This window comes from Balaenoptera borealis (genome assembly GCF_965194805.1).
Source record: "Balaenoptera borealis genome assembly, chromosome: 4".
NCBI classification, from domain to species: domain Eukaryota; kingdom Metazoa; phylum Chordata; class Mammalia; order Artiodactyla; family Balaenopteridae; genus Balaenoptera; species Balaenoptera borealis.
Window position 1 is genome coordinate 117074445 of NC_138861.1, and position 19978 is coordinate 117094422.

General features: G+C 34.8%; 1 protein-coding gene and 1 long non-coding RNA gene across 11 annotated transcripts in view; one reads left to right on the top strand and one right to left on the bottom strand.

Moving 5' to 3' along the window:
• Positions 1-19978, top strand: part of GSTCD (glutathione S-transferase C-terminal domain containing) — a 136912-nt gene that overhangs the window by 70320 nt on the left and 46614 nt on the right. The window lies entirely within an intron of this gene.
• On the bottom strand, positions 3450-16395 carry LOC309627301. Its single transcript, XR_014243662.1, has 2 exons — positions 8682-16395; positions 3450-8196 (listed from the first exon to the last, which is right to left on the bottom strand). It is a non-coding gene; the product is annotated as an uncharacterized lncRNA (long non-coding RNA).

The following is a 19978-nucleotide window of genomic DNA, read 5'->3' on the forward strand; positions in this document are numbered from 1 at the left end:
ATTTTTTATATAGCAAGTTCTTATTAGTTATCTATTTTATACATATTAGTGTATACATGTCCATCCCAATCTCCCAATTCATCCCACCACCACCACTCCCCACCGCGGCTTTCCCCCCTTGGTGTCTGTATGTTTGTTCTCTACATCTGTGTCTCTATTTCTGCCCTGCAAGTCGGTTCATCTTTGTAACAAACGTACCACTCTGGTATGGATGTTGGTAGTGGGGGCGGGGGTTGTGCATGTGGAGGGGTAGAGGGAATATGGGAACTCTGTATTCTCTGCTTAATTTTGCTGCAAACCTAAAACTGCTAAAAACACAAAATTATAATTATCTTTAGTGTATTTTTTCCTGAATTGCCCACAAATTTTTAACAACTTGGATCTATAGAATGTCTTCTATTGTAAATTATATCCCCACCAGCAAAGTAGATTCATATATGAAAAAAAAATTACTGAAATCTTTTGCATTTTCAAAATTTGAATTGGCTTTTTCTTTTTCTTTCTACCATGTTTTTTAGTTTATTATTTCTGCTTTTATCATACTATTTTCTTCCTTATATATTATGATTGTTATTTACTTGATTTCATGGGTCAAATGCAGTCATTTACATTTCCATGCTTCTTGTTTTCCAATAGATTTATGTCTAATAAAGGCTCTAGACTTTTTTTCTGAGACCTGCTTTGGCTATATCTCATAAATTTTTATATAGTGTTCTCATTGTTATCCATTTCTTAATAGTATGCAGTTCATTTTTAATTAATATTTAATCCTAGAGGGGTTTTTTTCAGTTATACATATAAATATATTTATTCTTTTTCAGATTTTTTTCCATTATAGGTTATTACAAGATATTAAATATAGTTCCCTGAGCTATACAGTAGGGCTTTGTTGTATATCTGTTTTATATATTAATGTGTATATGTTAATCCCAAGCTCCTAATTTATCTTCCCCCCACACCCCAACTATCCCTTTTGGTAACCTTGAGTTTGTTTTCTATGTCTGTGAGTCTATTTCTGTTTTGTAAATAATGTTCATTTGTATCATTTTTTTAGATTCCACATATAAGTAATATCATATGATATTTGTCTTTCTCTGTCTGACTTACTTCACTTAATATAATAATCTCTAAGACCATCTGTGTTGCTGCAAATGGCATTATTTCATTTTTATGACTGAGTAGTATTCCATTGTATATATATACCACATCTTCTTTATCCATTCATCTGTCAGTGAACATTTAGGTTGCTTTCATGTCTTGGCTGTTGTAAGTAGTGCTGCTATGAACATTGGGGTGCATGTATCTTTTTGAATTAGGGTTTTCATCTTTTGCGGATATGTGCCCAGGAGTAGGATTGCAGGATCATGTGGTAACTCTATTTCTAGTTTTTTTAAGGAGCCTCCATACTGTTCTCCATAGTGGCTGCACCAATTTACATTCCCACCAACAGTGTAGGAGGGTTCCTTTTTTCCACACCCTCTCCAGCATTTATTATTTGTAGACTTTTTAATGATGGCCATTCTGACTGGTACAAGGTGATACCTCAGTGTAGTTTTAATTTGCATTTCTCTAATAATTAATGATATTGTGCATCTTTTCATGTGCCTGTTGGCCATCTGTATGTCTTCTTTGGAGAAATGTCTATTTAGGTCTTCTGCCCAGTTTTTTCTTGGGTTGTTTGGGGATTTTTTGATAAGCTGTATGAGCTGTTCGTATATTTTGGAAATTAATCCCTTGTCAGTAGCATTGTTTGCAAATATTTTCTCCCAGTCTGTAGGTTGTCTTTTCAGTTTGTTTATGGTTTCCTTTGCTATACAAAAGCATTTAAGTTTAATTAGGTCCCATTTGTATATTTGTTCATTTTTATTTCCACTATAGGAGACAGATAAAAAATATATATTGCTGTGATTTATGTCAGAGAGTGTTCTCCCTATGATTTCCTCTAGGAATTTTATAGTATCTGGCCTTACATTTAGGCCTTGAATCTATTTTGAGTTTATTTTTGTACATGTTCTAATTTCATTCTTTTACATGTAGCTGTCCAGTCTCAAAAGAGACTCTTTTATCCATAGTATATTCCTACCTCCTTTGTCATAGGTTAATTGACTATAAGTGTGTGGGTTTATTTCTGGGCTTTTTATCCTGTTCCATTGATCCATGTGTCTCTTTTTGAGCTGGTACCATACTGTTTTGATGACCGTAGCTTTGTAGTATAGTCCGAAATCAGGGAGCCTGATTTCTCCAGCTCTGTTTTTCTTTCACAAGATTGCTTTGACTATTCGGGATCTTTCATGTTTGCATACACATTAAAAAAACGTTGTGTTCTAGTTCTGTGAAAAATGCCTTTGATTGTTTGATAGGGATTGCATTGAATCTTTAGACTGCCTTGGGCAGTATAGTCATTAACAGTATTGATTCTTCCAATCCAAGAGCAGGGTATATCTTTCTATTTGCTGTGTTGTCTTCAATTTCTTTTATCAGCATCTTATAGTTTTTGGAGTACAGGTCTTTTGCCTCCGTAGGTAGGTTTATTCCTAGGTGTTTTATTCTTTTGGATGTGATGGTAAATGGGATTGTTTCCTTAATTTCTCTTTCTGCTCTTTTGTTATTAGTGTATAGGAATGCAAGAGATTTCTGTGTATTAATTTTGTATCCTGCAACTTTACCAAATTCATTGATGAGCTCTAGTAGTTTTCTGGTAGCATCTTTAGGATTTTCTATGTATAGCATGTCATCTGCAAACAGTGACAGTTTTACTTCTTCTTTTTCAATTTGGATTCCTTTTATTTCTTTTTCTTCTCTAATTGCTGTGGCTAGGACTTCCAAAACTATGTTGAATAAACGTGGTGAGAGAAGACATCCTTGTCTTGTTCCTGATCTTAGAGGAAATGCTTTCAGCTTTTCACTGTTGAGTATGATGTTACCTGTGAGTTCATCATATATGGCCTTTATTATGTTGAGGTATGTTCCCACTATGCCCACTTTCTGGAGAGTTTTTAATTGTAAATGGATGTTGAATTTTATCAGAAGCTTTTTCTGCATCTATTGAGATAATCATATGGCTTTTATTCTTCAGTTTGTTAATGTGGTGTATCATATTGATTGATTTGTGGATACTGAAAAATCCTTACATCCCTGGGATAAATCCCACTTGATCATGGTCTATGATCCTTTTAATGTATTGTTGGAGTCAGTTTGCTAGTATTTTGTTGAGGACTTTTGCATCTATGTTCATCAGTGATATTGGCCTGTAATTTTCTTTTCTTGTGGCATCTTTGTCTGGTTTGGGTATCAAGGTGATGGTGGACTCATAGAATGAGTTCGGAAGTTTTCCTTCCTCTTCGATTTTTTGGAATAGTTTCAGAAGGACAGGTGTTAACTCTTCTCTAAATGTTTGATAGAATTCGCCTGTGAAGCCATCTGGTCCATGGACTTTTGTTTTTTGAGGGTTTTTAAATTACTGGTTCAATTTCATTACTGGTAATTGGTCTGTTCATATTTTCTATGTTTTCCTGGTTCAGTCTTAGGAGATTGTACCTTTCTAAGAATTTGTCCATTTCTTCTAAGTTGTCCATTTTATTGGCATATAGTTGCTCATAGTAGTCTCTTATGATCCTTTGTATTTCGGTGGTGTTGGTTGTAACTTCTTTTTCATTTCTGATTTTATTGATTTGGGCCCTCTCCCTTTTTTTCTTGATAAGTCTGGCTAAAGGTTTATCAATTTTGTTTAACTTTTCAAAGATAAAGCCAGATTTTAGTTTCATTGATCTTTCTAATTTTTTTTAGCCTCTATTTCATTTATTTCTGTTCTGATCTTTATGATTTCTTTCCTTCTACTAACTTTGGGTTTTGTTGGTTCTCCTTTCTCTAGTTGCTTTAGGTGTAAGATTAGGTTGTTTGAGACTTTCCTTGTTTCCTGAGGTAAGCTTGTATCACTATAAACTTCCTTCTTAGAACTGCTTTTTCTGTGTCCCACAGGTTTTGGATCATGGTGTTTGGATTCGTTTTTCTTTTTTGTGTTTATATCTATTATGGATTTTTGGTTTGTGGTTACCGTGAGGTTTTTGCATACCATACTATAGTTATTTATGGAGTGTTTTCAATTTCCAGGTGCTTGCTTAGTATTTGTTTGTTTTGATGACTTTATGACAGTTTTTATTGCATTATGATCAGAATCTCTAAACCAGTGCATGATCAGTTTTCAATGCTCATTCAAAAATGTGTATTCTGTCTATGCTGGACAGAAAGTTCATATGTGTGCACATGTATGTGTTCATAAATAAAATATCTTAGATTCTTTTGAAATACCTAGGAACATTAGGCCTATAATCTCCCTGGGAATAGCTGGGTGAAGCTGAGTAAGAAGCCTACCCCCACATACACTTAGATAGGGAGGTCATTCACTCCTTGGCTCCAGCCAATTGCCTATATATGTACACATACATATAAACATATACCTATAGATAGTTTACCTGGTTCATTATTTAAACATTCAGTCCCCTTACTTATATTTTATTGATTAAATTGTAAAATGTGTGTTATAGTTTCCACTTTGATAATGGTTTGTCAAAGTCTTCTTTCATTCTAAATTATTTATTTGATATACTTCGATACTTTGCCATTTGTTCATAAAAATTCAAAACTGCTGCATGTCATATAGTCTACCTTTCATTAGAGTGCTTGTTGATTATTTTAGCCTTGACTTCTTTTATCTGACATTAATATTGCAACTCCTTTTTTTTTTTGCTAGCTTTTTACCTGGAATATTGTTATTCACCCATTTATTTCCATTTTCCCCTATCATTTTATTTTAGTTGAATTGTTGTCTTTTTTATTATTGTTAATTCTGAACATCCATATCTTATGGTAGCCAGATATAACATTTACCACATTTGATCTTATTTAAGCCATCTAGCTTTTTTTTTTTTTTTGATCATTGTTTCTTATTATGTTTAGTTTTCTCTTTTTCTGAATTTTGCTAGCTTTATCACATTTTCTTGCCCCCTCCCCACCTTTTTACTTTTGGTTTGTGGTGTGAAAGTCACAAACTGGTGCCCCTTAAGCCAGATGAAAACACACTTGTGTTCCTTGGCCCACACACTGCTAAAACACTTTTTAAATTATTTGCCAACTTTTAAAAAGCTACAGATTTGTATATGGGTATTTTTTGGATCTGGCTAAGAGGAAATTGGATTGAATATACATTTAGTTTGGATTTGGGGTCTATATTTATGTGGCTTAGAGTCACTTTCATGTATAGTAGAGTTCTTGCCAGCCATCCCAGCAGAAAAGTGCCTTCAAAGAAGTTCTTACAGCCCACTGTGCTGACTCCATTTCTTTCTAGGCAAGAAAGGTTACATCACCTCAAAAAGACCCATTAGGGTATGGAGGAAGATTGGGGAGGGAGCAGTAAGAGATGAAGATACGTGGGTTGTGTTTGGGATTGAGCAAAGGAGGCCTAGTTTGTCAGTATAGGTACACAGACAGCAGCATGTCTCTCAGGAGTTTGGTGCTCAGACTTATTAGATAGTTTGTTAGAAAATGTAACTCATATTCTTTCCCACTACTTCACCTTTCTTCTTGCCTTTTACTTTCCTGTTCTCTCTCTCTCTTTGGAATATGTATATAAGTAGTTGGGGTAATATCACATGTTATGTTAGTGTACTGTACTTCAGAAAGGAATGGAATTCTAAAGAAAGTTTGCTAAGAGTACGGAGCATGAAACTCACATGTTGGAAAACAGGAACTCCCTCAACTTCATGGCAATCTTAGCTCAGAAAGATACTGTCTCTACTGGCTTAGGCTAATCCCATCCCTATCATTTCCTGAGTGTCTTTACCATAAAACCTCTTCTCTCCCATGTCTCCCCTTTGGCTTCAAAGCTTAGCTCTTTGAAAGTGGGTCTACGCTGTGTCTCTTTCCTCACATCTCTTTTACTCTTAAACTTGCTGCAGTCTGCCCGCTCTTTGCATCACTTTGCTGAAACTAAGCTGCCTAGAGTCATCTCTCTAGGATGACCTCCCCTCTGTCAAATTCATTGAACATGTTTCAGTTCTTAACTCACTAAACCTCTCTGTGGCATGTATTACTGTTATTCAGCCCCTCCTTGGTAATAATCCAGGCTCTTGCTCTTGCATCTGTGTCAGTATGCTCTCCTGGTTGTGACTTTACCCAGTCTTCTTCAGTGACTTCTCTTCCTTGCTGTGCTCTTTAAATATTAGTATTCCCTAGGGTCTGATTCCACTTTCTTCTCTTCTAAATCCCACATTCTACTTGGGACACTTTATCTTACTTCCATGGCTTCGATCACCACATATGTGCTGTTAACTCTTAAATTCATTTCTCTTCTGAGCTCCTGATCTATATTTCCAAGAGTGTTTTGTTGTCTCTGGTGAAGGTCCCATTGTACCAAAAATTGGACATGCCAAAAGCTGAACCCATCATTTCCTCTGCCCATATGCTCAATTCCATTCCTGTGGTCTGTCCTTCCTTTTAAAACTGTTTCTCTTCTATTAAGAGTGCAGTGTTAACATCTCCTTAATTTCCCAAGTTAGAAACATGGGCGGCATCTTCAGTTCTTACCCTCTCCCTCATTCTCATTTGACCATTCTACTTATTTCTCAAATTCTTCATCTCTTCTTCATCCCTTCTACCACTTTTCTGTCTAGCTGTCACCTGCTCAGGTTTAGTCACCCTCAGAAGTTGTTCCCAGACTTCCCTCCTTTTCTCTCATCCCCCCAACGCACAAACACACACCCACACACACACAGAGATACCCAGAGGAGAGTACTTCTCATATATGCTTTCATAGCACTCATTATGTAGTTTTGTTTTAGGACTTACCACAGTGCATTATAATGGTCTGTTTACCTGCCTGTTCCTATATATAGCCTTCCCTACACTTTGAGATCCCAAAGGGTAGTGACTATATCATATTCATCTTTGTGACCTCTGGGATATATCACAGTGCATGGTCGATGGTAGAAATAAATGCTTATGGAATAAATTTAAATTAGAAGCAAGAGATATTAGCCATTGAAGTAGGTTTCACAGAAGGTTGTAAAATCCCTTTTTTTGACCTTATGTAAAAATTTGTAAATACCATGTAAGCAGTTTTGCCTCCTGTCACTATGATTTCTTGGGGACTTTTCTAGGTTTAAAGAATCTTGAGTTAGAAATTTCTTTCAGGCATGGACATGAAGAAAAATTAGAAATATCCATTTTATTCTTATAAAGTAAAGTAATGATTTTTATAAATTCACAACACAAAATGCTAAAATATTTTAAATTATTTCACCGAGAGGTAAAGTGTGGAAGGGAATATTCAAAAATGATATCAGTTGCTGTTGATGCATAATATTTGCCCAATAAAGACAGTAAATTCCATTATTCATAGTAGTTATGTTCTATAAAAATCACTGCAATCAGTTTAGCAGAAACTGAACCATTGCTCTTGGAAGAATATAGGATTAGGTTCCTGCAAGCCTCTGGTCACATTTTTGTCAGCTGAGCGTACATAACTTTATGTGTGTTTCTGTTTAAAGACACCTTATTTAATATATACTGTTGACTAACTTTGAACTCACAGCCAACAGCACTATAATGCGTGCCTGAACAAAGCTTATCTACTGCATGTATTTTCTCCATAAGGCACATCACAACCTTCTTGCACTTAGAACACTAGACAGTACTTCAGCACTATGCTTGGGAGCCATTTTAAATCGCAAAATCACCAACAAAAAAGCATGAAAATATGGGACCAAATAGAACATGAAAAGGACACTTGTTTACAGTATGATAGCTGAAACATGAAGGCAGATCATCGCCTCGTTCAACCTCAGCTGGGAACGTGTGTATCAGGCAACTCATTGTTTTTGCTGCTCTGTGCATGTCCACAAATGACTACAAAAGCACCACAAGTATTGATTTTGAGGTTACAAATAAATTTTAGTGAGTAAGAAAATTGACAAATACAGAATCTGTGAATAATGAGAATTGACTCCATTTGATGTTTTCATTCTATGCCAGGCCTTAGCGATATCAAGATGAATGTTTGCAGACCTTATTAAGTGGATTGTGTTAGGGATTTTGTATTAAGATGGTTTTCCTTCTCTTCCTCCTCCTCCTCTCCCTCTTTTTTCATCTTTTCTTCAAAATTTCTTTAATAAAATGACAAGATAAAATGACAGGTTTAAACTCTAATTGCCGCAGACCGGCTGCAGAAAGCTAGAAGTTCCTGGCGGTGAGGGGTAAGGAACTGAAAAGCACCAGTATGGGGTCAGAAGGGCCAAGGCAACTGATGGTTGCAAGGCAAGTTTATTCAAAGAGCATGAATGTATATATAGGTTTAGTACGGAAGGAATATTAGACAATAAATCAGTAAACCTTGTATTTCCACATAATTCTGTCGCCACTATCTATGCGCCACTATCTATGCGTCAGCATGCCTTATGGGCCATTCTTTGGAGATACAGACTTCCCCCTCAGGGCAGCACGTCCTTCTTCTGGGGAACAACCAGGGGCTCTTAGATCCAGAGCAGGCACCTGGAACGAAACTGGCCGCAAGCCATTTTCCTTTTTTACGCTCAATACCGCAGCGTCAGGAGTGCATACCAAGAAAGAGACAAGCAGTTCTCCGGAAAGCAGAAAGCTGAATAAGCTTACAGCTTGGGGGCCACCACATCTAATCTAATTTTATAACATTGAATTAAGAAGTAAATAGTTATCTATTATGGGTGGTAGGACTTCTGTATGAAGTTCATCAATATATTATTTGATTCACACTCCTGAAATAGTCTCTGATTTTTTAACAAAGAGAGAAATGGGTATTATGTCAGGAACAAAAATTTAAAGTAAATAAAATTAGAAGCAAGCTTTTGGTGCCAGATTTAGAAAGGCTATCCACACCAAGGTTACATAAAACCACCTGTCATTTTCTTATAATAATTTATGTCTACTTTTCTGTCTTCTCTTTTTATAATTTTCTCTTCCAGCAGACATTCAGTGGGTGCCTACAAAGCCAAATTGATGGAGTCTGATGGACGTGGTTTCTAGTACTTGTTTTTTGTACTTATTAGCTATGTGACTGGGCAAGTTTAACTTTCTGAGCATGCTATTTCCTCAATTGTAAAATAAGGATAATGAGGGATTTCCCCAATTGTAAAATAAGAATAATATTAATGAGAATATCTTCACTTGTAAAATGAAGATAATATTATGAGGATGAAATGAGATACTATATAAAAACTATTCGGACTAACTAGAGCCTGACATTGCTTTTTGTTTCTTCATTTCCCCAGAGAGGGTAGTAGACTCTCTAAACACTTGTATATTAGAGAAGATGGTTCTATTGCCTTCATATAGGTAAAAGTTGCTGTGTAAAGAATTCTTAAGCCACAACTGTCTTCTTTCAAAACTCTTTAAATATTGCTCTCTTATGTGTCATGTAATCCTGTAGAGAAATCTGAAGGCGAACTGTCTTTTGTATATATGTAGATAAACAGTTATCCTGCCTTCATGCCATAATACTTAAAGTTTTTCATCTTATCAAATTCCGTCTTAAGTTCAATTTTTTTTCTTAGGAAAAGCAATAGACTTTTATTAACTTTGCAGTAGCAGGTGAGTTCTTTCAAGTATAATTCATAATCTGTCTAGGAAGATTTATTTCCCTCCAGACAATATTTCTTCAAATAAAATTTTCATTCCGTTTATTCTGGTCTTCTTGTCAGGAGCACTGGTTATCCACAAATTGACTTTTCATTGTCTCTTCACCACATTCCTCAGTTCTTTCTTTTCTTTAACTTTTTTTCTTTGCCTATCTTTTTTGCATTTGAGAAGTTTTTAAGTCATAAACCAGTTTTTCTGCAGTAGCAGTTCTGCTTCTTAACATTTATGAGGTGCTTGCTGTGATTTTTAAAGCTATAATAATGCCCCACTTCCATGGATGTCATATGTCTGGAACTGGATAGAGCACATCTCTGAGCTGGGTTTAAGCCAAAAAGTAACTGGTCTCTTGAAGTACAATAGTTGGGCAAATACCACACTCTAATGTAAAGTAGATATGAAGGAAAAGCAACCTACATTTACTGAAGGCCAGTGGCTTAGCTGGGACTATGCTATGGTACGATTTATTTCTCATAATAATCCTATCAGATAGGATTGTTATGTACATTTTACAGATGAGAAAGCAAATGCTGTCAGAAAGATCTGGTAACTTGACAAGGTCAGACAGCTAATAAATGCCTGAGCCAGACTTGAAATACCAAAACCTTTGTTCCTTCCATAATACCATTTTATCACATTCACTCTAGAAAAGCTCCCATTTGGTCTTTCACTCATAATCTATTTTTTCTTCTTGTTGGCACTGTACTCAGATTTCATTGGCTAGGCTCCAGGCCTACAGGGAGGAAATTGAAAATAGAGAATGTTAGAATAAACATTGTAGCAGCAAGAAGTTTCTTTCCAATAGCTGGAGAGTAAGAGAGAAGTACTATAAAAAGCAGACAAAATTTACTAATTCTAGTAAAAATACACATATGTATAGAATATACATCTCTATAACCTCTGAGGGCATTATTATAATGCTGGATCGTATATAATTGGTAGTCATAAGTATGTCTTGGACTCAGTAAGGAAAATTTTAATTGTATTCAAGTTTTTAAAAGAGGGCTAACAAATATGCAGCCATCTTAAGAAATTCCAAAGTTGTAGAAGATGTTTTCAGTTGTTTGTAATTGCAAAAAAAATGAAGCATTCCAAATGACTAGCAACAGGAAAATAGATAAATTATATTACAGCTCTACAGTGGAATACTTAGCATAGTGAAAACAAAGTATAGCTTCATATGTATACATGGATGAACCTTAGAAAACAGTGAAAAATGCAATTTGCAAAAATAATTTATAAAATATAATTCCATTTACCTACAATTTAGAAGTATTCAAAACTTAATAATATAGTATTAGGGTTATACATCTATGTGGCAAAACTAAAAAGAAAGCCAATACAATGGCAAGCACAAAATTCAGGATACTGATTGCCTTAGGGCAGGGAAAGGTGAGAGCTACATTTGGGTAGTGAAATATACATAGGATTTCAAGAGAAATAGTAATGTTCTATTTCTTAGGTTAGGTATTGGATACCCCAGTATTCATTTTATTACCAGTAGTAGTATTTATAATATACATATATAAAATACAGTTGTATGTATGAAATATTTAATAATAAAAAATTTTACTTCTTAAGAAAATTATGTTTTAGTTATCTAGAAAATTTTAGTTATGAGAAATATTTCCAAAGATATCAGATATGTGATTCATTATCATTATTAAAAAGAAACGTAAAAATAACCAGATGGCTATATCAGGGAGCTCATTTAAAAACCAAAATTTATGAGTTTACTTACCTAAAGAAACTCCTTTATACTGGAATGTTGGGTACTAATGTACATAAGATGGTTTTTATAGGGGGGAATTTTTCAAGTAGAAGTCAAATCCCCTAAATTATGATATGCTCTGTGAAAACCTGTTTCCTAAAACTTATGGTGCTTTGGGTGAATAAAGAGCAAAATTCCAGTAACAAAACACTGCCTTAAATTCTAGAGAAAAGTTCACCTAATTCAGAGAATTTACATGTTGTGATATTTAATGTTAAGCCCTGAGAGTGTTTTAGAAATTTGAGTGGACATTTTGGTCCTCTAGTAATGACTAGGCATATTACAGTACTATCCTTCTATAAAATATTTTACTTCTTTATATTATAGCTAAGTGATTATTTTTATTTAGATTATATAGGTAGGTAAGCTATATTATCTTTGCATTTTACTTCAGAATAGTGAAGGAGAATATTATGAAACAATTGTTATAAAAGGGGTATCAGAACTATTAGGGCTGAGAAAAAAATAATCTGTACTCACTTGGATATATGGACAAATTTTTCTGAAGGGATAAGATCAAGCCAGAAGTCTCTAAGGAAAATTAAATTATGTGAAGATTTAGGAAGCTTTATGTATTTCCCCATTGTGTTTGTATTTTAATTGCATTATAATCCATAATTAATAATCTAATGCAGATTGACATCCATGATTAAGAAGAAAAACCTATTAATTTTCATTTCTTGCTTATGAATAAAAGGATTCAGCTTCCTTCTGGTTAAAACTATAGAAGGCACATATATATTTTGAAAGGTTTTCAAATATTTCTTGGAGAAATATTTTTTCATACACAATAATTTTAATTTCATCTGTAATTTTGGGAGGGAATGAATATTAGATTCTACGTTGTTTTTTATTTCTTTTTAACAGGTGATTTCGGAACAGAGTACACTCAGATGCCTTGTATGAGGGTCTCTCTTTATATGCAAAATGCTTTACTCCTGGAAACTAATCTCCTTAAAAGCTAATACCCAAATCAAACAATGTACCCTTTTCAGTGCTGAATAAAAATAGGTCAGGAAGGGATTAAAAGGCTGGCACTGCAGTAAAGTAAAGCAATGAGTTTCACTCTTAAAGCTCCCCCTTGTTATGTGAGAGTTTATAAATTACCAGTTAATTCAGACCCCTTCCTTCTGCCTACTCTAGCTTGCCTCTCAGTAGGTAAGCCTTAATTGTTCATATATGTATGAAACATTGTTTTCTTAGAAATTTTTTCGTTGCCTCTGTTAGAAATGTTTTAATATCAAGCAACATTGAGTCCAGTTTGCTTCATCTGTGTGTTTAATCACTGGAGAAACTCAGGTTGATTTTGCATAATATTCACTTCTTCGGTTTCTGCTGCTGTTTCTTCTTCATTCACCTCTCCTTTTCTCTTAAGTATCTGATGATCAGCACTATGCCCTGAATAGTCTTAGATTTCTTAATAGCCTTCAGGTTACTAAAGTGTTTGATTCAATAAGCATATTTGATAATCTACTTGGTACAAGGAAGTATGAAATCAGTATAGAGCTGGATAAGATATAAGAGTTTGAAGTCTCATTGAGAATTCCTTAAAATAAGACTGTGATAACTGCAGTAAAAATGTAAATTCCATCAACTGATGAAAATAGCTATATGACTTTGCGGTTGGTATCTAAACTTTTTGAACCTCTTTTATTCATATGGAAAATGGAAGTTAATATGTATACTTTTTATACGTTTTTTATATAAGTAGTTTTCGATACAGGAGATAACGTATACAAAGTACTTATCATGGTAGTGTCATGTAAGGAGATTCCAATAAATGGTTTATATTCTTAGTACTATTGTTATATTTGGCCAGTTAACCGTGTTCATTATCTCTACATATTCTGTTTTTCCTGCTCTCAACCTATCAATTATAAAAAGATATCCAAGTCTCCATTTCTTTATCTACAAAATGACAGGATTAGATGATGCGTTCTAGGATTTCTTCCATTTTTACAATTATATAGATCTTTGGGTCCTTAGGACTAATAATCCTTATCTAAGAATTTCTGAGTCAACTCAGTATGTATAACTTTTCCATATATCTTCTCTCTTCAAATTTTTATACTTCCTCCCCTTCTCTCTTAATTCACAGAATAAAAGTATCTCCTAAGAACAAGGGCATTCTCCTAGATAACCATAATCCAATACTTACAGGAAATTTAACACTAGTACAACCATATTATCAAATTTACTAACCATATTTAAATTTTCCCAATTGTTCAATAACACTTTCTCCCTCTCTTTTAATACCCAGTATCCAATCAAGGATTGTGCATTGCTTTTAGTTGTGATATATCTTTAGTTTCCTTTAATCTAGAATGCTGATCTTTATAATTTTTGTCTTTTTTTTTTGAATTTTATTTTATTTTATTTTTTTATACAGCAGGTTCTTCTTAGTTATCTACTTTATACATACTAGTGTATGTATGTCAATCCCAGTCTCCCAATTCATCCCACCACCACCACCACCACCCCTGCTTTCCCCCCTTGGTGTCCATACATTTGTTCTCTACATCTGTGTCTCTATTTCTGCCTTGCAAACTGGTGCATCTGTACCATTTTTCTAGATTCCACATATATGCATTAATATACAGTATTTGTTTTCCTCTTTCTGACTTACTTCACTCTGTATGACAGTCTCTAGGTCCATGCACGTCTCTGCAAATGACCCAATTTCATTCCTTTTTATGGCGGAGTAATATTCCATTGTATATATGTAATACATCTTCTTTATCCATTGGTCTGTCGATGGGCATTTAGGTTGCTTCCATGACTTGGCTATTGTAAATAGTGCTGCAGTGAACATCGGGGTGCATGTGTCTTTCTGAATTATGGTTTTCTCTGGGTGTATGCCCAATAGTGGGAATGCTGGGTCATATGGTAATTCTATTTTTAGTTTTTTAAGGAAACTCCATACTGTTCTCCATAGTGACTATATCAATTTACATTCCCACCAACAGTGCAGGAGGGTTCCCTTTTCACCACACCCTTTCTAGCATTTATTGTTTCTGGATTTTTTTGATAATGGCCATTCTGACCAGTGTGAGGTGATACCTCATTGTAGTTTTGATTTGCATTTCTCTAATATTTAGTGATGTTGAAGAGCTTTTCATATGCCTCTTGGCCATCTGCATGTCTTCTTTGGAGAAATGTCTGTTGAGGTCTTCTGCCCATTTTCTAATTGGGTTATTTTTTTTTTTAATATTGAGCTGTATGAGCTGTTTATATATTTTGGAGATCAATCCTTTGTCCCTTGATTCGTTTGCAAATATTTTCTCCCATTCTGAGGGTCGTCTTTTCATCTTGTTCATAGTTTTCCTTTGCTGTGCAAAAGCTTTTAAGTTTCATTAGGTCACATTTGTTTATTTTTGGTTTTACTTCCATTACTCTAGGAGGTGGGTCAAAAAAGATCTTGCTGTGATTTATGTCAGAGAGTGTTCTTCCTATGTTTTCCTCTAAGAGTTTTGTAGTGTCTGGTCTTACCTTTAGGTCTTTAATCCATTTTGAGTTTATTTTTGTGTATGGTGTCAGGGAGTGTTCTAATTTCATTTTTCTACATGTGGCTGTCCAGTTTTCCCAGCACCACTTATTGAAGAGACTGTCTTTTCTCCATTGTATATCCTTTCCTCCTTTGTCATAGATTAGTTGACCATATGTGTGTGGTTTTATCTCTGGGCTTTCTATCCTGTTCCATTGATCTACATTTCTGTTTTTGTGCCAGTACCATATTGTCTTGATTGCTGAAGCTTTGTAGTATAGTCAGAAGCCAGGGTGTCTGATTCCTCCAGCTCCATTTTCTTCCCTCAAGATTTCTTTGGCTATTCGGGGTCTTTTGTGTCTCCATACAAATTTTAAGATTTTTTTGTTCTAGTTCTATAAAAAATGCCATTGGTAATTTGATAGGGATTGCATTGAATCTGTAGATTGCTTTGGGTAGTATAGTCATTTTCACAATATTGATTCTTCCAATCCAAGAACATGGTATATCTCTCCATCTGTTCATGTCATCTTTAATTTCTTTCATCAGTGTCTTATAGTTTTCTGAGTACAGGTCTTTTACCTCTTAGGTAGGTTTATTCCTAGGTATTTTATTCTTTTTGTTGCAGTGGTGAATGGGATTGTTTCCTTAATCTCTCTTTCTGATCTTTTGCTGTTAGTGTATAGGAATGCAAGAGATCTCCTTGCATTAATTTTGTATCCCGCAACTTTACCAGATTCATTGATTAGCTCTAGTAGTTTTCTGGTGGCATCTTTAAGATTCTCTATGTATAGTATTATGTCATCTGCAAACAGTGACAGTTTTACTTCTTCTTTTCCAATTTGTATTCCTTTATTTCTTTTTCTTCTCTGGTTGCTGTGGCTAGGACTTCCAAAACTATGTTGAATAATAGTGGTGAGAGTGGACATCCTTGTCTTGTTCCTGATCTTAGAGGAAACGGTTTCAATTTTTCACCATTGAGAATGATGTTTGCTGTGGGTTTGTCCTATATGGCCTTTATTATGTTAAGGTAGGTTCCCTCTATGCCCACTTTCTGGAGAGTTTTTATCAGAAATGGGTGTTAAATTTTGTCAAAAGCTTTTTCTACATCTATTGAGGTGATCATATGGTTTCTATTCTTCAATTTGTTAATATGGTTTATCACATTGATTGATTTGCATATATTGAAGAATCCTTGCATCTCTGGGATAAATCCCACTTGATCATGGTGTATGATCCTTTTAATGTGTTGTTGGATTCTGTTTGCTAGTATTTTGCTGAGGATTTTGGCATCTATATTCATCAGTGATATTGGTCTGTAATTTTCTTTTTTTGTAGTATCTTTGTCTGGCTTTGGTATCAGGGTGATGGTGGCCTCATAGAATGAGTTTGGGAGTGTTCCTTCCTCTGCAATTTTTTGGAAGAGTTTGAGAAGGATGGAGCTCTTCTCTAAATGTTTGATAGAATTCACCTGTGAAGCCATCTGGTCCTGGACTTTTGTTTGTTGGAAGATTTTTAATCACAGTTTCAATTTCATTACTTATGATTGGTCTATTCATGTTTTCTGTTTCTTCCTGGTTCAGTCTTAGAAGGTTATACCTTTCTAAGAATTTATCCACTTTTTCCAGGTTGTCCATTTTATTGGCATAAAGTTGCTTGTAGTAGTCTCTTAGGATGCTTTGTATTTCTGCAGTGTCCATTGTAATTTCTCCTTTTTCATTTCTAATTTTATTGATTTAAATTCTCCCTCTTTTTCTTGATGAGTCTGGCTAAAGGTTTATCTATTTTGTTTATCTTCTCAAAGAACCAGCTTTTAGTTTTATTGATCTTTGCTATTGTTTTCTTTGTTTCTATTTCATTTATTTCTGCTCTGATCTTTATGATTTCTTTCCTTCTACTAACTTTGGGTTTTGTTTGTTCTTCTTTCTCTAGTTCCTTTAGGTGTAAGTTTAGTTTGTTTATTTGAGATTTTTCTTGTTTCTTGAGGTAGGATTGTATTGTTATAAACTTCCCTCTTAGAACTGCTTTTGCTGCATCCCATAGGTTTTGGGTCGTCGTGTTTTCGTTGTCATTTGTCTCTAGGTATTTTTTGATTTCCTCTTTGATTTCTTCAGTGATCTCTTGGTTATTTAGTAACGTATTGTTTAGCCTCCAGGTGTTTGTGTTTTTTATAGTTTTTTTCCCTGTAATTGATTTCTAATCTCATAGCGTTGTGGTCAGAAAAGATGCTTGATATGATTTCAGTTTTCTTAAATTTACCGAGGCTTGATTTGTGACCCAGGATGTGACCTATCCTGGAGAATGTTCCATGTACACTTGAGAAGAAAGTGTAATCTGCTGTTTTTGGATGGAATGTCCTCTAAATATCAATTAAATCTATCTGGTCTATTGTGTCATTTAAAGCTTCTGCTTCCTTATTAATTTTCTGTCTGGATGATCTGTCCATTGGTGTAAGTGAGGTGTTAAAGTCCCCCACTATTATTGTGTTGCTGTCGATTTCCTCTTTTATAGCTGTTAGCAGTTGCCTTATGTATTGAGGTGCTCCTATGTTGGGTGCATATATATTTATAATTGTTATATCTTCTTCTTGGATTGATCCCTTGATGATTATGTAGTGTCCTTCATTGTCTCTTGTAACATTCTTTACTTTAAAGTCTATTTTATCTGATATGAGTTTAGCTACTCCAGCTTTCTTTTGATTTTTATTTGCATGGAATATGTTTTTCTATCCCCAATTTTTGTCTTTTATGACATTGCCTCTTTTTTTTTTTTAAGAATCTCAGCCAGGTGTTTTACAGAATATTCTCAATTTGGGTTTATATGTTTCCTTTATTAAATGGTGGCTAAACTGTTGGCAGGTCTGCAATAAAGTGACTCCTAAACATTTTTGGCAAGCATGCTACAGAGTGGATGTTGTATCCCTCTGAGTGCACCATAGCAGGGAGAACATGGTATCAGTTTGACACATTATTCATGATAAGTTTATCACTAGGTTAAGGTGGTGTCTCTCACATTTCTCCATTGCAGAGATACTCGTTTTCCTTTGTAATAATAGGTAATCTCTGGGAAGCTACTTTGAGACTGTCTTATTCCCCAGTAGTCTTTCACCAATGGTTTTAGCATCCACTGATGATTCTTACTCAAATCAATTATTACTATAGTTATTGTAACATGGTGATTTTCTATTTCTTTTAGGCCTTGTACATTTATTAGTTGTCCTTCTCTCGTGAACCCATGAAAATCAGGCTTCTGCCTTACCACTCCTACAAAACTGCTGTTGTCAAGGTCACCAATGACTTCCATTTAGTACATCCAATGGACAAGTCTCAGTCAGTCCTTATTTTCCTTGGTTTATCAACTGCGTTTGACAAAATTAATAATTCCCTTCTCCTTGATATACTTTCTTCAGTTGACCTCTGAGAAACCATAGAATGACTCCTTATCAGTCTCCTTTACTGGTTCTTCTTCAGACTCTAAACACTAAACATGGAAAAACATCAGGATTTAGACTTCATACCTCTACCTCTACTGCAATTCAACATGTGACACTTTGGTTCTTCTAGTTGCTTGGGCCCAAAATTCTGGAGTCATGCTTGACTCCTCTTTCTTTTACCCTCTGCATCTAATTCATCACCAAATTCTGTCCGCTCTGTTTTTAAAATATACACCAAACCTAGTCACTGCTCACCACTTCCATTGCCCTATCCTTAGTCTGAGCAACTATCGTGTCTGACCTTGACTACTACAGTAGTGTCCTAATCAGACTCCCTGCTTCTACCCTTGCTTGCCTATAGAAATTTTTTCTAAAAAGTCAAATAATGCCACAAAATCCACCTAACTCAAAATAAGATCCAAATTTCTTACATAGATTATAGAGCCGTGCGTACTCTCGCCCCTGGCTATTTCTTTGATCTTTTCTTCTGCCAGTCTCCTATTTACTAACTCTATTTGTTATCCCCTTTGCCTGGAAAACTCTTCCCCCAGACAATCCATATGCCTGACTCAACCACTTCATTTAGATCTCAAATGTCATCTTATCAGAGAGTCCCTTTCAGATCATCCTATCTAAAATAAGTCTCCTCTCCCTCACTCTTTGCCCCATTTCTCTATTTTTCTTCCTAGCCCCTGATGTAGTATATGTTTGTTTTGTGTGTATCATCTGTCTACCTTCACTGGAATATGTGTTCTGTGGCAGCAGGGACTGCTATATCCCCAACCCTGAGAGCAGTGCTTAGCACCTAATAAATATTTATTAATTGGCTGTTGAAATTCCTCTTACTTCTCTGTTAATGATAGAAAGAAAAAAAATTTTTCCCACTTCTAGTGAAAGTTTTAGTTTTATAACTGCTCTCCTTTTCCTCTTGAAATGTTGTTTACGGTGTTTCAAAGTATACTTTAGCAAAAATATTATTTTTGTGTGTGGGTTGTATAAATTAATGGGTTATTTATAGTTTTGCTGCTTCTTATTCCTAATCCCAATATGTTTTTCCTCAGTGTTTGGATATGATTCCTTAAAAGGCAACTAAAATTCTCATATGTTAACCTAGTGTTGTTTCTTTTACTATAAATGAAAGTACAAAGTCTTTTGCTGAATCATCCACATATGGATTTTAAAGCCCATCAGTACAAGTGTTTATTTTAATGTCCTATTCTCCAGGAAGTCTACCTGTTTTCTACTAGCTTATGAAGAGAGGAGTTCTTGCTTCTTTTATTAACTTGAAAGTAAAAACTAATTACATGTTTGTAAGATTTGAGTAAACTAGTAGAAATTGATGGAACTTTTTGACTAACTACCATCTCCAGGTGTTTTTTGTTCTATATGTTTGGTGTCTCAGCGTATCATATATGTAGGATCTAAATAATGGGAGGAAATGTATGTGACTTCAAATCTGACTTTAACAGGCTTGAAAGTGACCAAGATATGTTTCCCTGTTTTAAAGAGTGAGGAAATTTCCTCACCTGTTTTGTGGGTATAGAGATATGTAGGTGTTATTCATAAATGCCCTTATGCTACCATGTAAGTATCACAAACATCAGATGATAGATTTTAGGGCTATTCA